Genomic DNA, 16,369 nt, shown 5'->3' on the forward strand with positions numbered 1-16,369 from the left:
TCTCTCAACAGCCTAAGGACAAATCCTTATGTTATATCACTTTCATATCTGACAGAGGGCATAAAGTGCTTATTTTCTTGCTGGTCTTGTGATGACTCTCTCTCATCTGTGTTTGTCTGCTGATCAGCTTCCTAACTTCTTCAGGACATTTCTGTGGAAGAAATACTCTGAAGTGTTGTTACGACCAAGTGCCCTGTTTACAGGCCACAGCACATCTTAGGGCAGGCAGAGGCTGAAGTGTTTCTTAACGTGATGTGTGCATTAAAATTAAAAAAAAAATAGAGGCATTAAAGCCAGCAAATACTGGAAGTGCTCACTGCAAGCATACAAATCAGTGGTACTGTGCAGATTACACTGCATGCCCCACAGGAGCCAAGGGCTGTACTTTTACAGCAAAGTATTGGATTGTTCTCCCTAGAGATCATATTTTACAGGTCATGATACAAATTAAGTAGCTCAAAGAGAGCAATAGCTGCAAGCAATTGAACCGTGGAGAAGAAGAGCTATGGTTAATTTCTTCAAGGCCAGATAAGCGCTTCACTATTGCCTGAAAATCAGTACTTCTAAGTACTCCAAAGCCGCCCCCTTGCCAACTCCCAACAAGCAGAATACAAAAAGGCAGGTAGGAGCAGGCTGTTGCTGGAATAAGCTCATCCAGTAGGCAAGTCCTTCCCTGCCCATACCCAAAGGCATACAAGAAAGAGAACAGCTGAAAGTGAGATTTTAGGCTAAATAATATTTGTTGAAAAGGTTGGGCTGTGAGTTCAGCTCTCCTGTTTTAGGCTGCAGAGATCTCATGCGTATCCTAAGTGGGCACACAGTGTACATGCTGACTAAATAGAATTTTCTCTGGTCAAACCTGTTACATTTGGTATCACCTTCTTGGAATCACTAAGGATGATGAAACAGGACAGAAGAGCACATTAAACCTGGCCAGAACAAACCAAATTTTATTAATCAAATTATAAGGTGCTTAACAAATTGCATACTCTATGGTACAAAGTAAGCTACAAGCTTGTACTGGATTATGCATTTGCATGTCGAATGTTCCCCAAATATTTCTCACAAGAGTACCCTTGTGCATCCAACTTTTAGAGCTGAAGTTAAAGGATAGGACACCCAGCTGGACTAAAGACAAAGTTGCCTTAACTAATGTTCTTCCTTTAGTGACATTCTTCTGTGACCTCAGATTTCCAGTTTCTGCTAAACTAAGATGATGGAACCAGGTGTTAAATTAAGGTTGGGTTTGTGCATGATTTTACACCATTTCAACAAAAGAGCTTAAATTTTAGATAAATGCAGACATGCTCATTATGCCCCAAATCCATGTTATTCCTCCAATGCTCAGTGCCCAGGTCATAGCATCTCCTGGGCAGGAATGGGGAGGGCATGGGCTGCACTGAGGCTCCCGCTGTGATATCTCAGTGTTCCAGCATTTACTCGGGGAACAAGCCTCCGACTCCAGGGAGGCTTTACTCTGGGGCAAGAAGCCCTGGTTTGATCTGCCAGCATCTGCCTCGCAAGGAGCACTTCAGCTCACCTGCCCCTGCCCGGGGGCTGCTGCGCACACCTGCCCATCCTGCCTCTTACCCGGGGGCTGCTGCGAGCCCCCCCAACCCCCGCCTTTGTTCCGCTGGCTCCGCCTCGGCGCTGTCCCCTCCCCGCGGGGCGGGCCCGGGCCCGGGGGCGGTGGGAGCGGGCGGCTGCTCCCGCCCCGCTCTCCTCTCCCCGCTGTCCCCTCCCGGCGCGGCGCTGGCTGCGCTCCGCGGCAGAGCGGGGCTGCGGGAGGAGCCGCGGGAGGAGCCGCGCTCGGCCGCTTTGTGCCGGCAGCCGCCGCAGGACGGCCGCAGAGGTAGGAGGGCTTCGGCTGCGCTCGCTCCCCGCCCGCCCCGGGCAGCATCCCTGCCGAGCTCCGCGGGCCGAGGGGGAGCACAGGAGGGAAGAAGAGGGAGGGGAAGGGCTGGATTCAGAAATGGGCTTTTTCAGCCGCTGCTTCTCCAGGCAGCCCCGTGCTAGGAAAGCTGTGGGCTTACTGGGGAAAAAAAAAATAGAAAAAAAAAGTCTTACTCGTTTTCTTGGCCGGGAGCAGCACATGGAAAGAGCTAGGAGGGATCCCGGTTATCGGGCGGAGGCGGCCCCTGCCCGGGCTTTGGAAGGGCAGGAACCCGGCCGAGATCCTTCGGAACGCAGTCCTCTGTCCGCCATCCCGAAACTCGCATCCCTTCCCGGGAAAGGCACCGGCCAGGCAGCCGCGCTGCTGCTTTGTACCACTGCGGGCTTCCTTATTTTCAGCCTTTTGGGGTGGGCAGAGGTGGTCTCCCTGCAGGCTTGGCCATTTGATCGTGTTTCATCATAGCCGAGAGATTGCATCATGTTACAGTCCTGGAGTCAGTCAGGGCAAAGGCGAACAGAACCATCTTTCCAGCTCCGTCCCGCTGGCTTCCCGGGCCGACCCCTTCCTTGATTTCCTGTTGAGCGGAGGTTCGAGCTGAGGAGCAGCCTGCCATTGGAGGCTGGGGGGGGACAGGTCACAGCGACGTGGTTTGATTTCTTCCACTGAGAAGGTTTTTGGAAACTCGAGTTTGTCAGTTCTACGCGCCATATGTGTCTTGTGTTGAGGGGTTAGAGAAAACTTGCCAAAGATTTAGGCGGTAGGAAAATAATGGGCGGCAAAAGAGCCAGATGAACGGCCAAAAGCAGGAGTCGCTCCATAACCTGAAGGCTCTGGAGTTGGCAGGAAGTGAGTGGATTCAGGCGGGCATCCCTCGGCAACCCAGGCATTCACCTGCCCTAAAGGACAGTGCAGCTGAGTAAACGCACACTCTGAAAGGCAAGACAAGACACATGTGAGAAACAGAGAAGTATTTAGCTCATGTCTCCTCTGGATCCTTTATGATCAGTTTGATGCAAACACTTGGTGTGCCTGTGCCTGTTCTGTTTATTGTATTGCTGAAGTTTGGGGCTGAGATCCAACTATGAACTGATAAATCTCAAAACCAGAGAAATCCAATTAAATAATGTGCTTCGGTCTAGGGCTTCTTAAGACGACAGATTCTGCTGTTCTTTGTGCAGCTCTTTGTTTTATTCCATGGGGAAAAAAAAAATGTCATGGCACGGCTTGATTCAGTTCTCAGAGGTATCCATAACAATTAATGGTTATTCCATAACTAGTCTTGCGCTTGCAGGTCTGCTACTGTTTGCTCCGAGTGTTACAGGCCACTCTTTTCGTTCATGAAAATAATAGTTTTATGAACCTTTTTCGTGTGCCGTTCTGAGAATGGTCGGTGCAGGGGCACAAGAGAACAGCTTGGCAGCCAGATGGATCTATCCATCAATGCTCTCCTGTATGGGCACTTGGTGCCCTTCCGTCATCCCTTATGCCTCCTGGTGGTTTCCATGGGAAGAACGGCACAATTACTTGTTTTGAACAAACCATTTTTCCCTTTAGAACTGATGTAAAAGAAGAGTAAATGCTACATTAGAGCCAGAGAGAGAGCATCCTGTGTTTCTAGGGCTATAGGGCACCACATGGGTTTAAGAAGAATTTGAAATGGATTTGAAAAAGAAGGATCTACAGTTTTCTTTGTGTGTCAGCCAGTGATTGCAGTAACAAGCCAGCAAACAGAACAATGAGCCTTATATCACTTACTTATCACAATGAGCCTTACTCACTGCCTTAGGTGATATGTGGCACTGTTTGGTGTTTCCTAGGAAATTTGTCATCAAAAGACAAAGTGTTACGTTGTGTTCCTGTGTCTTGGGCAGATTTTTACATGAAGGGATTTTGAAGGTCTGTGGGGTTGTAATTTTGTATTGAAGCAGTGCCAACGAGGAAGGGGGTGGGTAAAATGCAAGACTTCAGTAGATCAACCACTCACACTGTTTTAAAATTTTGCAGTCTTAGTTAAGGATGATTTTCCTTTTCCTCTGCTAAAACTCTCAGAGTTTAAGAGATACTGTCTGAGACATTAAACCCAAAATCAAATATCGAAGTCTCAGTGGGACAGGCTGTATTTGGTACACGTATGACTGATTTTGACATTGCTTTCAGTGGCACAAAGACCACTTGCTGTAAGACCAGGAATTATCTTGCCCTGCTGCCGTCTCTGTTGTGACATTGCCTCAGGACAAAGAGCCAGCGGTTCAGGGCTGGTTGATGCGATCTGGAGTCGACCGATTTAATTTCCATCCATTTGCAAAAGTTTTGTGTCTGATAGGTCAGTCCGTGGGAGTGTGGTATCCAGGAGCCCGCCTGGTTAACCTCTTTGTTCAAAGCTGTGGTCTTTGTTTGGTGAGGAGGGGTCGAGGAGGAGGAGGAGGAAGGGATGTACTTTATATTCATTTGCAGGAGATCTCCTGCTGAGGTGGGAGGGAGGGATGCAATGACTTGCCCCACCAAACTCCTGTGCAGTTTAGTCCACTCTATGCTATTATGGGTTAGTGACAGTAAAGTGTACTGTGACAATTTTTCAAAAAAATTAGGCATCCCTTCCAGCTATGCAGTTCAACTGGTTTTAGATGTGAATGACACCTAGCTACTGGTATCATTCTGACTTCCCTGACTCATCACTTCATTGACAAATAGTGTTTCATCTGGTATAGAAACTATCTGTCTGGGTTGGGCGGGTGGCTGTGTTACACACTCAGTAGGTATTATTCCAGATTAATATACTTCTAATGTAAAGTGTTCTTAGGCTCACAGTTGAACTCTTAATAGTCAGACCCAACATGAGTAATAGAAATGTGGAAGTCAGCCAGAGGGCTGTAGGCACTGTGTATTCTGAGCTCTTAGTGAAGGACTGAAAAAGCCAGATCTTGAATGTACTCCTCCATCTATAAGGGTTGTCTAGGAGGAATTAGTTTTAGGAATGAGTTTTCCTACTATGAAGCACCCTAAGGTGACCTTGGAGCAATTTAAGTTTTCAAGACCATACCAGATGTCTTTCTGGGGAGTGTCTGCTTGAAGCAATACCGACAACAGTCTGTCCACACAGTATGAGCAGGTAGGAAGACACGTGGCTGCAGTGGCACAGGGGTGACCCTGAGCTCTGAGTGCAGGGGTTACACCAGCACCTCTGTCTCACTGCACCAACCTGTCTATGCACACGTGAAGGTCTGCCATTTGTAGTGCATCAGTGCTCTAAAACACTATGTGTAGATCAGATTGCTCTTACTCTACTAAATTATCTTTAAGGTCCCTCTGAAACCATACCATTCTCTGATACTCTGATCAGAAGTTAACCCTTAACTCTCCAGGTCATAAAAAACATGCTTCTGTGAGTAATGGTAATGAATGGTATTGCTAGAACATAACTTGGGTTTGTGCAGTGCGGGATATCTCATAGCAGGTGGCAGTCTTGTGGGACGTAATCTCTATTTTCCAGAGATATGGCAAGAGATTAAAACCCAAGTGGCAGAAATGCCATCACCTTTCCCTTTGCCATCCTAGCAAAAGGTCAGTCGTGACTTAGTGTGCATAGTAAGGTTTGACTGCCAAAGGTGCTGAGCATCCTTAACACAACAATGTCCAAATGAGCTGCTGGTGGTCACCTCTCTTATGGGTTGCCTTGGAGAATACAGGAGGCTCTGAAAAGGATAAATCAATATCTATTGTATATTTTGGCAGTCTTCGTCAAGAAATCTAGGAAAGAAACTCCTAGGAGGATTTTTTTTTTTTTTATCAGTTGGATTGTGTATAGATACTGCTCTTAACGCGTATTGGTATTTTAAAAATCGATGGTGGATGTTTGGCAGTAAAAGGAGCAAACTGATAGGCCTGTCTTTTATAAATCTCTCTCCTAAACTGACAAAGGAAAAAAGAAACCCAATGTATTATTTCTTGTATGGTGACATAGTGGTGGGATTTCTTTTACTATCTGGGGAATTTCTGCTGCCAACGTCTCTTTGCCATTATGTAGTTTTGAGCTGAATGATAAAGAGTATCTTTCTCTAAGCCAGATGTTGGCAATGGCCGTATTGTGCCAAAATCTTTGTTACTACAAAATGCTGAATAAAAATATTTCCATCCATTAATAGTACCAGAAAAGTGTACACAAGTGGTTTCAAATTTAATCTGTAATGTAGCTGATGTCTCAAAGATAGCAACATCTTACCCCCAAGAAATACAACACTGTATGGGAGGTAATTGCTATGAGTTATGCTGAATATATATATTATTCATTAGGGGACTGTCATTATATCGTGCTTATGAATTCCCCAAAGTCTCTTATCAGTGTCCTCATCACATCTCGACATTTATGGAAAAAAGGATTTTGGTGTCCCCCTTGACTGACTGGTGCTCTGGCTTGCTAGTAGCCACTTCTAGTGAGTGTGCTTGCCTTGTTCATTTAAAATTAATAGACTTTGGGAAAGGAGCTTAGTTCATATATTCACATTATCAGAGATAGCACTCCTTCACAGGGAGTATGTAGTGGTATGTTATCTCAGTTTTGCAGAAGAGCAAATAGTAAAAGCTCTTTCATACACAGCTGTCATACTAAACTACTCTGCACTGTCTTCAAAGTATAAAGGCTCAATATTTGGCCAGTTGCTGTGGATAGATTTTTTTTTTTTTTGGTCCATTAAAGGATGTTTAAGTATCTCTTTGAAAATTATCTGGTCTCTCATCTGTTACACATGCTTATGGCATTCCTGTTAGAAATTGGAAGAGAAGACAAGGTAAGGACACAATTTCCCTGTTATTAGCAATTAGCAGATCCAGATTTTATTTTCCTCTACCATTTTTGCCAGGAGCAGCTGCAAAGAGAGAATTACACTGTGACCTTCACAGCACTTCCTAGTGCCGTCATCAATCAGATCTGGCAGGAACTTTATCACATCTATCAGTGTGGCTCATAAGCCACATGCTGTCTAGTCTGGGGGGAAAAACAAACAAACAATGGGAGCTACTGTAGGGTTTGTTTAAAACAAAACAACCAGGAGTGAGCTTTTCCCATATGTGCCAGCTTTGTAGGCAGATTTCTATTTTTGCCGTGGGCTGTTGGGCTGATTAATAAAAGATGATGATTGTAAAGCAGTGGAAGAGACTTTCACTACATTTCAATGGCACTGGCAATTCATTCACAAGCAATTGCAGCTTCAGCCTTTCTCAGGTGATGCTCTTCAGTCCAATTCTAATCCTCAGCATTATTTTTACAAAGGAATTTTTGCAATTAGATTAATTTGGGTGTTTTCTATACAGGTAAATCTTATAGAATAAATAAGTTTTCAGACTTCTCTGATTCTTATATGAAGTAACATAACTTTCCCAGATTAAGTGGTTTGCTTCTTTTTTTTTTTTTTTTTTTTTTTTTTTTTTTGGATCACATGTGCTTTTGCAGGCTACACCAGGTCTCTTCCAGAGGCAAGTTCATAATGTAGCAGCCAAGGTCAGCTGATCAGCTGCAACATCTCCCTTTTCAGCATGCAAAACATTTTTAACACCCTGGGAGTAGCTGGTTTGTTTTCTGGTTGGTTGGTTGGTTTTTCCTATTGATCTTGGTCTGGTTATAGAGTTTTACTAAAATTTAAAACATTTTGTGTTCTTACATTTTTTCATTGTTGCACCAAGTTCACTGCAGTTTTCAAATACCTTTGCTCTCCTTTTCTTGCCATCTGCAACAGATAAAACTTTCTGGCTTTCCTTTCCTGGGCTCAGTGCAGTGATAGGTTGACAGGTTGTCACTTCGTGCCTGACTTGCTTGCAGGCACAGTCCTTGCTGACAGGTAGATGGGAGAGCAAGAAGCAATGGGGACAGGCAGAATTGCTACTGTATGTGTAATTCTAGCTGCCTTCATGGTGACATGTTTGTGTGTGTATGTGATATATACAAATGAATATGTAGATAGATAAATAGTGTGTGTATGTGTAGGTGATATGTTAGAGCTGCCCTTGTCACACAGGTTTTCTGAAAAAAAATGGCTAGTTGCTAATAAATAAACTGTTAATGTTGATGGCCAACAGCAGGGTGTGATCTGTGATTTCTGTGGTTTTTAACTAGCCATTTCTTGGCAGAAGCCATCTGGTGCCATCTTGGTACCGCGTCGGGGCAAGGAAGTTTGAAATGCCATATGAAATGGGCAATGGCAGGTGGAAGGAAAATGCACACAAAATGTGAAATACATTTAGCAAAAGGTTATCTACTCTGTCAGGAAAAAAGAAATCACATGAACTGGCTAGCTGGTTATGGAAATAATTACTTTTGTGCTTTTCCTCAGTGTGTGCTGTGTCAGTTTGACAGGCTTTATAGCCCCAGCTGCTGCCCTGGCACTGGGCAGGGCAGTGGCTGCAGTGCTCAGTCCCTGCCCCACAGACCAGCAAACCTGGGGGACAAGGAGCCTGCCCAAAACTCTACTGCCTATTGTCCATATTCTGGTTCCAGCAGCCAGGCACCACAGCTGCACAAACACTTGGTAGAGAGGTTTTAAGAGTCCAAAGCCATAAGCACTCCCATTTCAGCAGCAGGAGGAGAGGGAAAGCTGCCAGCAGGAATTGGTCTGGGATGCTGAGTCCTGTGTCATTGTTTGGGGGCTCCTGCTTCATGAGGATGCAGTGGGTCAGACCAAATAAAAAGACATGGTTTCAGCCCTGAAACAAGGTGGGCCACGAGGAAGTCATAAAATGGCAGGAGTTGAAAACAGGAGAGATAATGCAAAAGGCCAGAGGGATGACTTAAGGAGCAGGGCTACTGAGTGTCACCAGGGCAGTGGTGGTTGGGAGCTGAGCTGCAGAGGGGCCACTCAGCTGTTCTGCTGCTGCATCTTAGCATAGATCAAACAGAAAGAAATTGTCCCTCGGAGAGTGGGTTTTATTCATGTAATGCAGTCCATGCTAGGGAATAGAATGAAATACTGGATTTGTCACTGACTGTAAGAGATCAGGCTGAAGAAAGTAAATATCTGAAAATGTTAGGAAGCTCAGTGATTCTCAGCTCTCTTAATACATAGCATTATCAAAAGATTACCCTTTGGAAAATTAAAAGATCTGGTTCCTGGAAGGGGGGAAAAAGTACTCAGACTGAAGAGCTTCTGAGAATGTACAGAACTCTTCTCCTTGCCTGATCCCTCTGTCTGCACCATGTGTTTGTCATTAGGACCATGAAAAGCTGCGAGTCTCCTTAGAGGGGAATGATGGGTGCATGGTGGGTCCTTCAGGAAGAACCAGGAGAGCTGAGAGGAGACAAGGGGCCAGGTCAGGCCACAGCATTTTGTTTTGAGCTTAACAGGAATGAAATCCACCCTGAAGAGTCTTGGGGAAAATTCTGGATGAGGGCCAGTATGAATTATGCTGAGTGCAGATGGGTGGGACCCCACCTGGTTACACAAACAATCCTATTTCCAAGGTTAGCTATTTCTGCTGAAAAAGGGGATATTGAACAAGTAAGGTTTCATTTAAAAGGAAAAAACCCCACAGTTGGAGACCTTAAAAAAACAAACCCAAATCAAAAAATCCTAAAGTCTCTCACTTCAGAAATTAATGAAAACAAGCCCCCAAACATGCAGACAGCTGAAAGCACACAGCAAAAACCTCAGATAAACAAAACAAGTGTCCACTGGGGAAAGGAAGAGTTGTTCTCTCTCTGGGAAAATTTGTCTGTTCCTGTGGCTTGTGAACTTTTCATATTCTCTGGGACTTTCTACTGTCCTTGGTTTGCTTTTTTCAGCTTCTTGGTCTTCTTTCCCTGGAGCCTAGAAAAGTGTTTATGCAAGCACTAGACTTTAAGTAAATGAATGATGAGTGCTGTTCCCCAGGGGTTGGTTTTGGGACCAGTCTTGTTTAACATTTTTGTCAGTGACACAGGCAGTGGCATTGAGTGCAACTCAGCACCCACCAGCCTCTGCTCCTGCAGCTTGTGGCCATCAAGATACCTTCCCCCTTGTGACAGCCACATCCTGAGCATTATTCCAGAGCTAATCTGGAGCACACTGTGTTCAACAAGGCTCAAAAATGCAACAGTTGATTTTAGTCTGACTGAAGTTTCCATTAGTCTCCAGCTGACTACTGTTCCTGTCTGTCTCTCTGCAATGACTGAGCCTCCCAGCCTTTCAACACTGCAATTTCCTTCACATCCCTTTGGATCTTCCTCTTTATTGTTGTTTGCAAAACACTGAGCCTAGATTTTGCATATGTGGAAAATCTTGCTGAGAGCTGTCCCTGCTGTGACCTCATTTTTTAAAAATCTTTCATTTTTCTGTCCTCTTGCTTATAGTCCAACTATGTAACTTTTAAAAGTGGTTTGAATGTAAAGAATAAGTTGTAGTGAAGGCTCTTCTGTAAGCAGTAGCTCTCTCTACTTTACCCAAGGGCAAGTAGCTGTGTGCAGAAGGCCCAAATGACTGACTGTCCCAAAGAAAAAAAATAAAATACTGATTAGATTCAAAAGAAAACTAAAGTTGTCTTGAAGAGTTATGATGTTTGGGGATTTCTAGACTTCCTCAACCCTTTTTAAATCCTTTAAAACTTTTTTTTTTTCCTACCATAGTAACATCTTTTAAAGCATTATGGAACTAGCTCTGCTGTTCTTGCACTTGAGATTCCTGTCTGGTTTATGGTCAGCACACCTACAGGCTCCAGGGTATAAGTGCAAACTCAGATTGCCCTGGAGTTTATTGTACCTTATGGGAGCAAAGGGTGAAATCCATCTTCAAGACCTGGGGTCATTTGGACTAGGTTTCCTTACATATCAGCTTTTACGAAAAACCCATCTGTTCTGGGGTTTTTCTGCCAGCTTTCAAGAAAACCAAATAAAGAAAAAGTACTCTGGCAAATAGGGATCAAACCTTAGCTTGGTTTGGGTGTTTAAGTAGTCTCAGTCTTTGCATTGACAGTAGTTAAGTTCTTCTTTTGCTTCAGGGAGGTAACTTGGAAGCAATATTTGTGAACGAGTCCAGCCCTTTCCCTGCACATCGCTGTAGGGAAGGGCTGTTTCCTACTGGGGTCTAAGTGTTTCCCTCTGTGAGACAGGATCTGAACAACACAGAGCAGGACCTACATGTAAATAATGTGAAAGTAAAGATGTATGAAATGATGCTGCTTTCCAGGGTGTGATTGTGGAGTGGTTCTTGGCCAGGAGGCATCACTTGGATGGCCCATCCTCAGCCAGGACCAAAGGTGCAGGAATATGCACTTGCTCAAGTCCTGGTTTGAGCTATGTATAGAGAGCAGAAGGAGCACTGCCCTTCTAGCAACTTGTCATCAGTGACTTATAAAGCACTTGATATATTAGAGCAGCTCTTTATATGTCAATAACTCATTAAAATCTAATGACTTCATTAAATTGGACAAGCAGTAGGAACTGAAAATGGCAGATGTTCAGGGTGCAAAGGGAAGGAGAGAACCGACAGGCTGCCTGAATTCTTCTAAGAAATGCATAAAAAAGTTGTAAGGATTTTGGTACACTGGTCACCTCTCTCATTAGCCCTGCTAGTCCCTCGGCACTCCTGAGATTTCAGTACAAATCCACCATCTTCCCTAATGAAGTGCAAGGAAGGGAGAGAAGCATGTAAGAATCCTTTAGCATCTTTTCCATTTATTTGTGTTGCCACCCCTGCTTTTAAAGCTTTCTCTTTAACTCTTGCAATGTTAGTGAGTTTAGGAACACTCCTAAATTCTGGGGTACACAAGCTTTTATCTAATTTACCTGGAAACCCTTCTGACATAATGCCAGGTGTTACATCCCTAAGACCTTTTACCGCAGCACCTTTGAACTGCAGTTTGCAGGGGTTACCTTACCTGCCCCTTGTGCCAAGCAGTCTGCAGCAAACATCTCACCTGCTGTTTACACTTCTTACGTGAGTGGTGCCACTCCATACTCTGCAATTTGCTATTGTAATTACAGACTGTGCCCTTCTCCCAGTGAGCTGGCTGAGAAAAGCTGTGCAGGTTTTCTCACTGACATGGGACGTACTGAGTCCCTCCACACAAACGTGCACTTCTCTTTGATTGCCTTCCCCAGGGTCAGCTGTAAGAGCTGACCATCCTGGATCAGTTCAGTTCATGCCAAAATAATTCTTCCCCTATTCTGTTCAGCTTCACACAGTGCAATAAAGTAACAGAAGTATGTGTATAATTCCAGAGGGCTCTTACCAGCTGTAGGAGGGGTGGAATGAGGCATGGCTCTGTGTGTACCATAGCACTTCACGGGGTTATTTTGTTACAGTCAGTAATAAAGAGCCTTTTTGTATAGTTCAGTAATATAAAAGTAATATTGAGCAACTGCACCTTGTGATGAGAGTTGCCAGGGTGTAACTACATAAAAGCAGACAAAGGGCCTGGCAAGAAGGTTTTTGCTTGGATTGGAGAAATTGTTATTAGAGGCATAATTCTCCAAAACTGTAGTTGTTGGACCATATGAGGTAAGCCTGCCTAGGAAAATATTTAATTCTTTTTGCCACTGTTTCTTTATTAAAGTGAGAATTTCTTCCTGGTGAGATTTTTGTAAGGAGGAAACTTCACATATGCCAGTGGAAGTTGTCCAAAGCAGAAGGGGAAAATGCCATTTCAAACTGTTAAGTACAGAATTAATAAAGGCCACCTGGAAAAACAAATGTTCATTGGTTGCTGATTTCGGATGTAAAGTGCATTTTCTTATGGAATTATTATTTAGACTGTAGTAAACCAAATACAGAATTAAATAATTTTACTTAGTTTTAAATTTGGCATTATAACCAAAGGCAGGTGGTGCCTTCTCCTTCCTATGCTTAAGAATTAACATTCTTGTCAACAATAAATTTTTGTCTGCCTGTAGGCAAGTGAATTTTTGTCATTAACTAATACCAGAAAGATCAGGGACTTGGGGCCCTAATAGTAGGACTGCTGGGAAACACTGAACACCAGCAGAGAGCCCTTTGAGTGGAGAGAATTGAGAATTTTCATTGTCTGCTGCCATTATCTTGTTTTCATTCTTCTTGTCTGCTAGCTTGTTATTAGTAACAAAGATTACTAGAATCTGGGCTTTTGAAAATCTCATTATTTTCCTTTTTTTATCTGATCACACCATGGAATTATGTCACTGAATTCAAAATCTGACAGTAGTAGGCTTTGTGTCCTGAATGATTAAACATTTTGTCAGCATAAAGTTGCGTGGTTTCTAATTTAAGGATCAGAGGGCTGCATCCCATCTGCTCAGTGTGAGGGCTGAGAAATAGCATTGTTAAGCTAGCAAAACAACTGTAAAATGTGTATTAAGACTAGCAAGTGGATTAATTTGGGTAGTTTCCTATTACCTTGGCTTCTTTATCTTCCCACAGGGTTTTTTCTACCTTCTTCATATGTGCATCCATTTTCAGAATCTCTCAAAGCAAGAACTGTGTATTCTGGCTAGGTAATGTGCCACCGCTCTTTTGCTATATAGTTATTATAGGATTTTTGCTTGTTAGGTCAGATTGGTGTCATTTTCCAGATTAAAAATAGTAACTTCTGAAGGGATGATTTAGAATGATGTATTGATTGTGACTGATAGCTGCTTTTCCAAATGATCATCGATCAGCATCTACTCATACAGGACACTTAGCAACATAGAATGACCTTAATCTAGCTGCAAGTCCAAAGACGACAATATATCTGCTGGCCTTGAAAAACATTAAACTGGTTTGCCTGCACACTTCACTTGAAAATATCCTACCCCAAGACAACCATGTTAGTTATTGTTTATGCTTATGCTTGTTCTTAAGCAACAGTCTACCCCACAATGGAGATAATTTGGATCCACATCTGAATGGTACCCTATCCTCTATGTATGACTTTTGCCGTCCATTTTTTTTAGCCTTGCCTTACTCTTTGATTGAGTACCGGTGTATGTTGTTAATTTTCATGTGTGATGAGTTTCAGATAGGGTCAGTATCCTGACAAATTGCTTTAGAAGACAAATGGTGGGCAAGTGTCCGCATTGTAAGAAATGAGACAAAGGAGCTCCATCATGGAGATTTTCAGTCCCTCAATACAGAATCTTGCTCATGGGAACTTGTTTGGGTCTGCTTTCTTATCAGAAGACCATGGGTAGAAATTATGTAGGGGATTTCATTTCAGATTAATTTCAATCACTGTCCTTCAAAGACAAAATGCAACTTGACATGTGCAACCGAAGGAAAAGTGAAACAGAAGGCAACCAACCTGGACATTGATTGAAGATATGGTTGATTGCAAACAATAATAGATTCATGAAATAAGACGCTTATCTAAATTGGGTGTAGAAGAGCAGTAGTGAGATCCACAGGTGTAGTAAAGGAATATTTAACTGTATTATTCAGTGTACTCTGGGGCTGGAACTAAATTGCTATGGCTGAACTGGTGTTGGTAGGTTAGGAAAAGCAATGGTACTGAGTGCAGTGCAAACCCTGCTTATTTGTGGGACTTGAGGAAATGGGCGTGCTGTTTGTTAAAACCATTTTCATTATGTTTGTGGTGGCCTGTCAATGTTTGCTGTTCTTGATAGATGGGTGTCAGCTATGAGCCAAAAGTGCTTTCTTTCTGTCCTCCCTTTTCTTAGGACAGTGGGATGAAATCTTTCATTTTTCCATCACATCTGTTATGTTTTTCACACCAGTTTTGAGGCATGGAGAAAACGACCATGATGAGTCTGTGACAGGAGAAAGCCAAAGTTAAAGTGAAATAAGAATGTATTTTTTATGAAGTTATGTTCCATTTACCAATTTTGAAGATTAGCATTTGGAAATGTGCTTCTTAACTGATGATAAACAGTTTGTTTTAATCTATTCACATCTAAATTAGGACTCAACTATTGATACTTGCAAGGCGCTATGAAATGCACTCACTCAAACCATCTGTTGAAAAAGTGGGAATATGAAACTAAGTGTCATCATATGTTCACAAGTCCTGCCTGCCGCTGGTGCTTTTAACAGCAGCCTCATGCGAATTCTGAGTGAATCTGAAACTGAGGAGGCTCGAAGGGATCTCCACAGTGTCTCTCTGGGGTGCCAGTTCATAGGTTCTTCAAAAGATGCAAGTCTAGATATTTCTCTCTCTACTGTTCTTGGCAAAACTGGTTAAGCGTGGTTAAAAGATGACATGAAAATTATAAATAATCATAGCACAAGTAAATATATGTGAGTGTTAGCATATCACTAAGCAACTTTCTAACTATATTTAAATATGTTACTGTAATGAGAAAGCTCATTTTCACTTTCATTTTAGTAAACATGGGATCAGATTTCCAAATGAAAGGCATGTGAAAGCTGATAGGCACTTAGAGTCGGATGCATTCTGACTTCAGCCACGCATGGCAGAGCAGGTCTACAGCTGAGCTCCTTCCCGGTAGACTTTCAGTACAATCAGGGGATACAAATTGGCTTCTCTAGGATGTGATTAATCTGATCTATTCTAGACATCTATTTTAGGAAGCCTAAATTTCTCCATTGACTGTGCATTGAGCCTAGGGCAACTTGCTGTGATACAGATGACTGCTTTGTAAGCACTGGCATTTAGTCAGGGCAATGTCACTGCTAAAGCTCAAATAGCCTGCCTCAGCTTTCAACCCTATAAAATGAGTAATTCTTCTGAATTAAAGGAATTTATTCAGGAGGCTTAAAGCAAGATAATCATTATTTGCATTTGCATTTATAAGTGTACTCCTACTTTGGGTTTAGTTAGTGCTTACAAAAAGGTCTGTCACAACATCTTTGCATGGCTGTTTCAGGGCTTTGATGGCTTATGGTATTCAGGGAAAACATCTTTGGAAAGAGAGTGGAAATGCAGGAAGGATGACAGAGACAGATTCTCAGTAGATGAGATTTATGATATAAAATTCTTTGGGGTGTTCTTCTGGGCATTTCGGTATAATTTTAGTTTTCTGATTTATGAGTAGTTTTCCATAATGGTCACATATAAAATTATTTGCATACCAAATGTGAGTTCATTCAGCTGTGAGATTTTTATTTAGGCTGCTGCACTCCATGCCTAACTAATTAAGATGTCATGCATTTGGGTAACTGAGGTTCTTAATCTTCAATAAACTAAAAATAATTAGTTTTATTGCCACTGTTTAAAATTTTAAAACAACAAATAAAAGTGCCATTGAAATAAAACATGTTCTCAAGACAGGAAAAGAAACTGATTGTGTAGTAGCTTGGAAGTCATCACTTGGGAAACTACAGATACAATCTGGGAAAATTCTTTTCCTTGTGTCTTTGAAAAAGGGCCGCATTAAAGATTGTAATTTCTGGGAAGTGTCTGGGTTTTACCAATAATTTACTAATCTGTTTAAAAATGAATCTTACATTTAAACAATACCAAGGATTTGGGATTTTGATAGGAAGCCCAGGGAGAACCAATGGCTTGGATTTATTTCCAAAACCTGATTCTTTTATAAGTATATTTGAAGTTAAGCCAGGAAGTATAGGTATAGATAGTTGA

The 16,369-nt window shown here is 42.6% G+C and overlaps 1 protein-coding gene across 1 annotated transcript in view; it reads left to right on the forward strand.

The window, feature by feature from the left end:
* The first annotated feature begins 1,695 nt into the window (after nt 1–1,695).
* Nucleotides 1,696–16,369, forward strand: part of AFAP1 (actin filament associated protein 1) — a 113,642-nt gene continuing 98,968 nt past the window's right edge. The window contains exon 1 of the mRNA XM_066185409.1: nt 1,696–1,852. The gene's annotated coding sequence lies outside the window, so the exon portion shown is untranslated. The remainder of the gene's footprint in view (nt 1,853–16,369) is intronic.

Source organism: Chamaea fasciata, unplaced genomic scaffold (genome assembly GCF_029207755.1).
Source record: "Chamaea fasciata isolate MVZ Bird 193981 ecotype frontalis unplaced genomic scaffold, bChaFas1.0.hap1 SCAF_6, whole genome shotgun sequence".
NCBI classification, from domain to species: domain Eukaryota; kingdom Metazoa; phylum Chordata; class Aves; order Passeriformes; family Sylviidae; genus Chamaea; species Chamaea fasciata.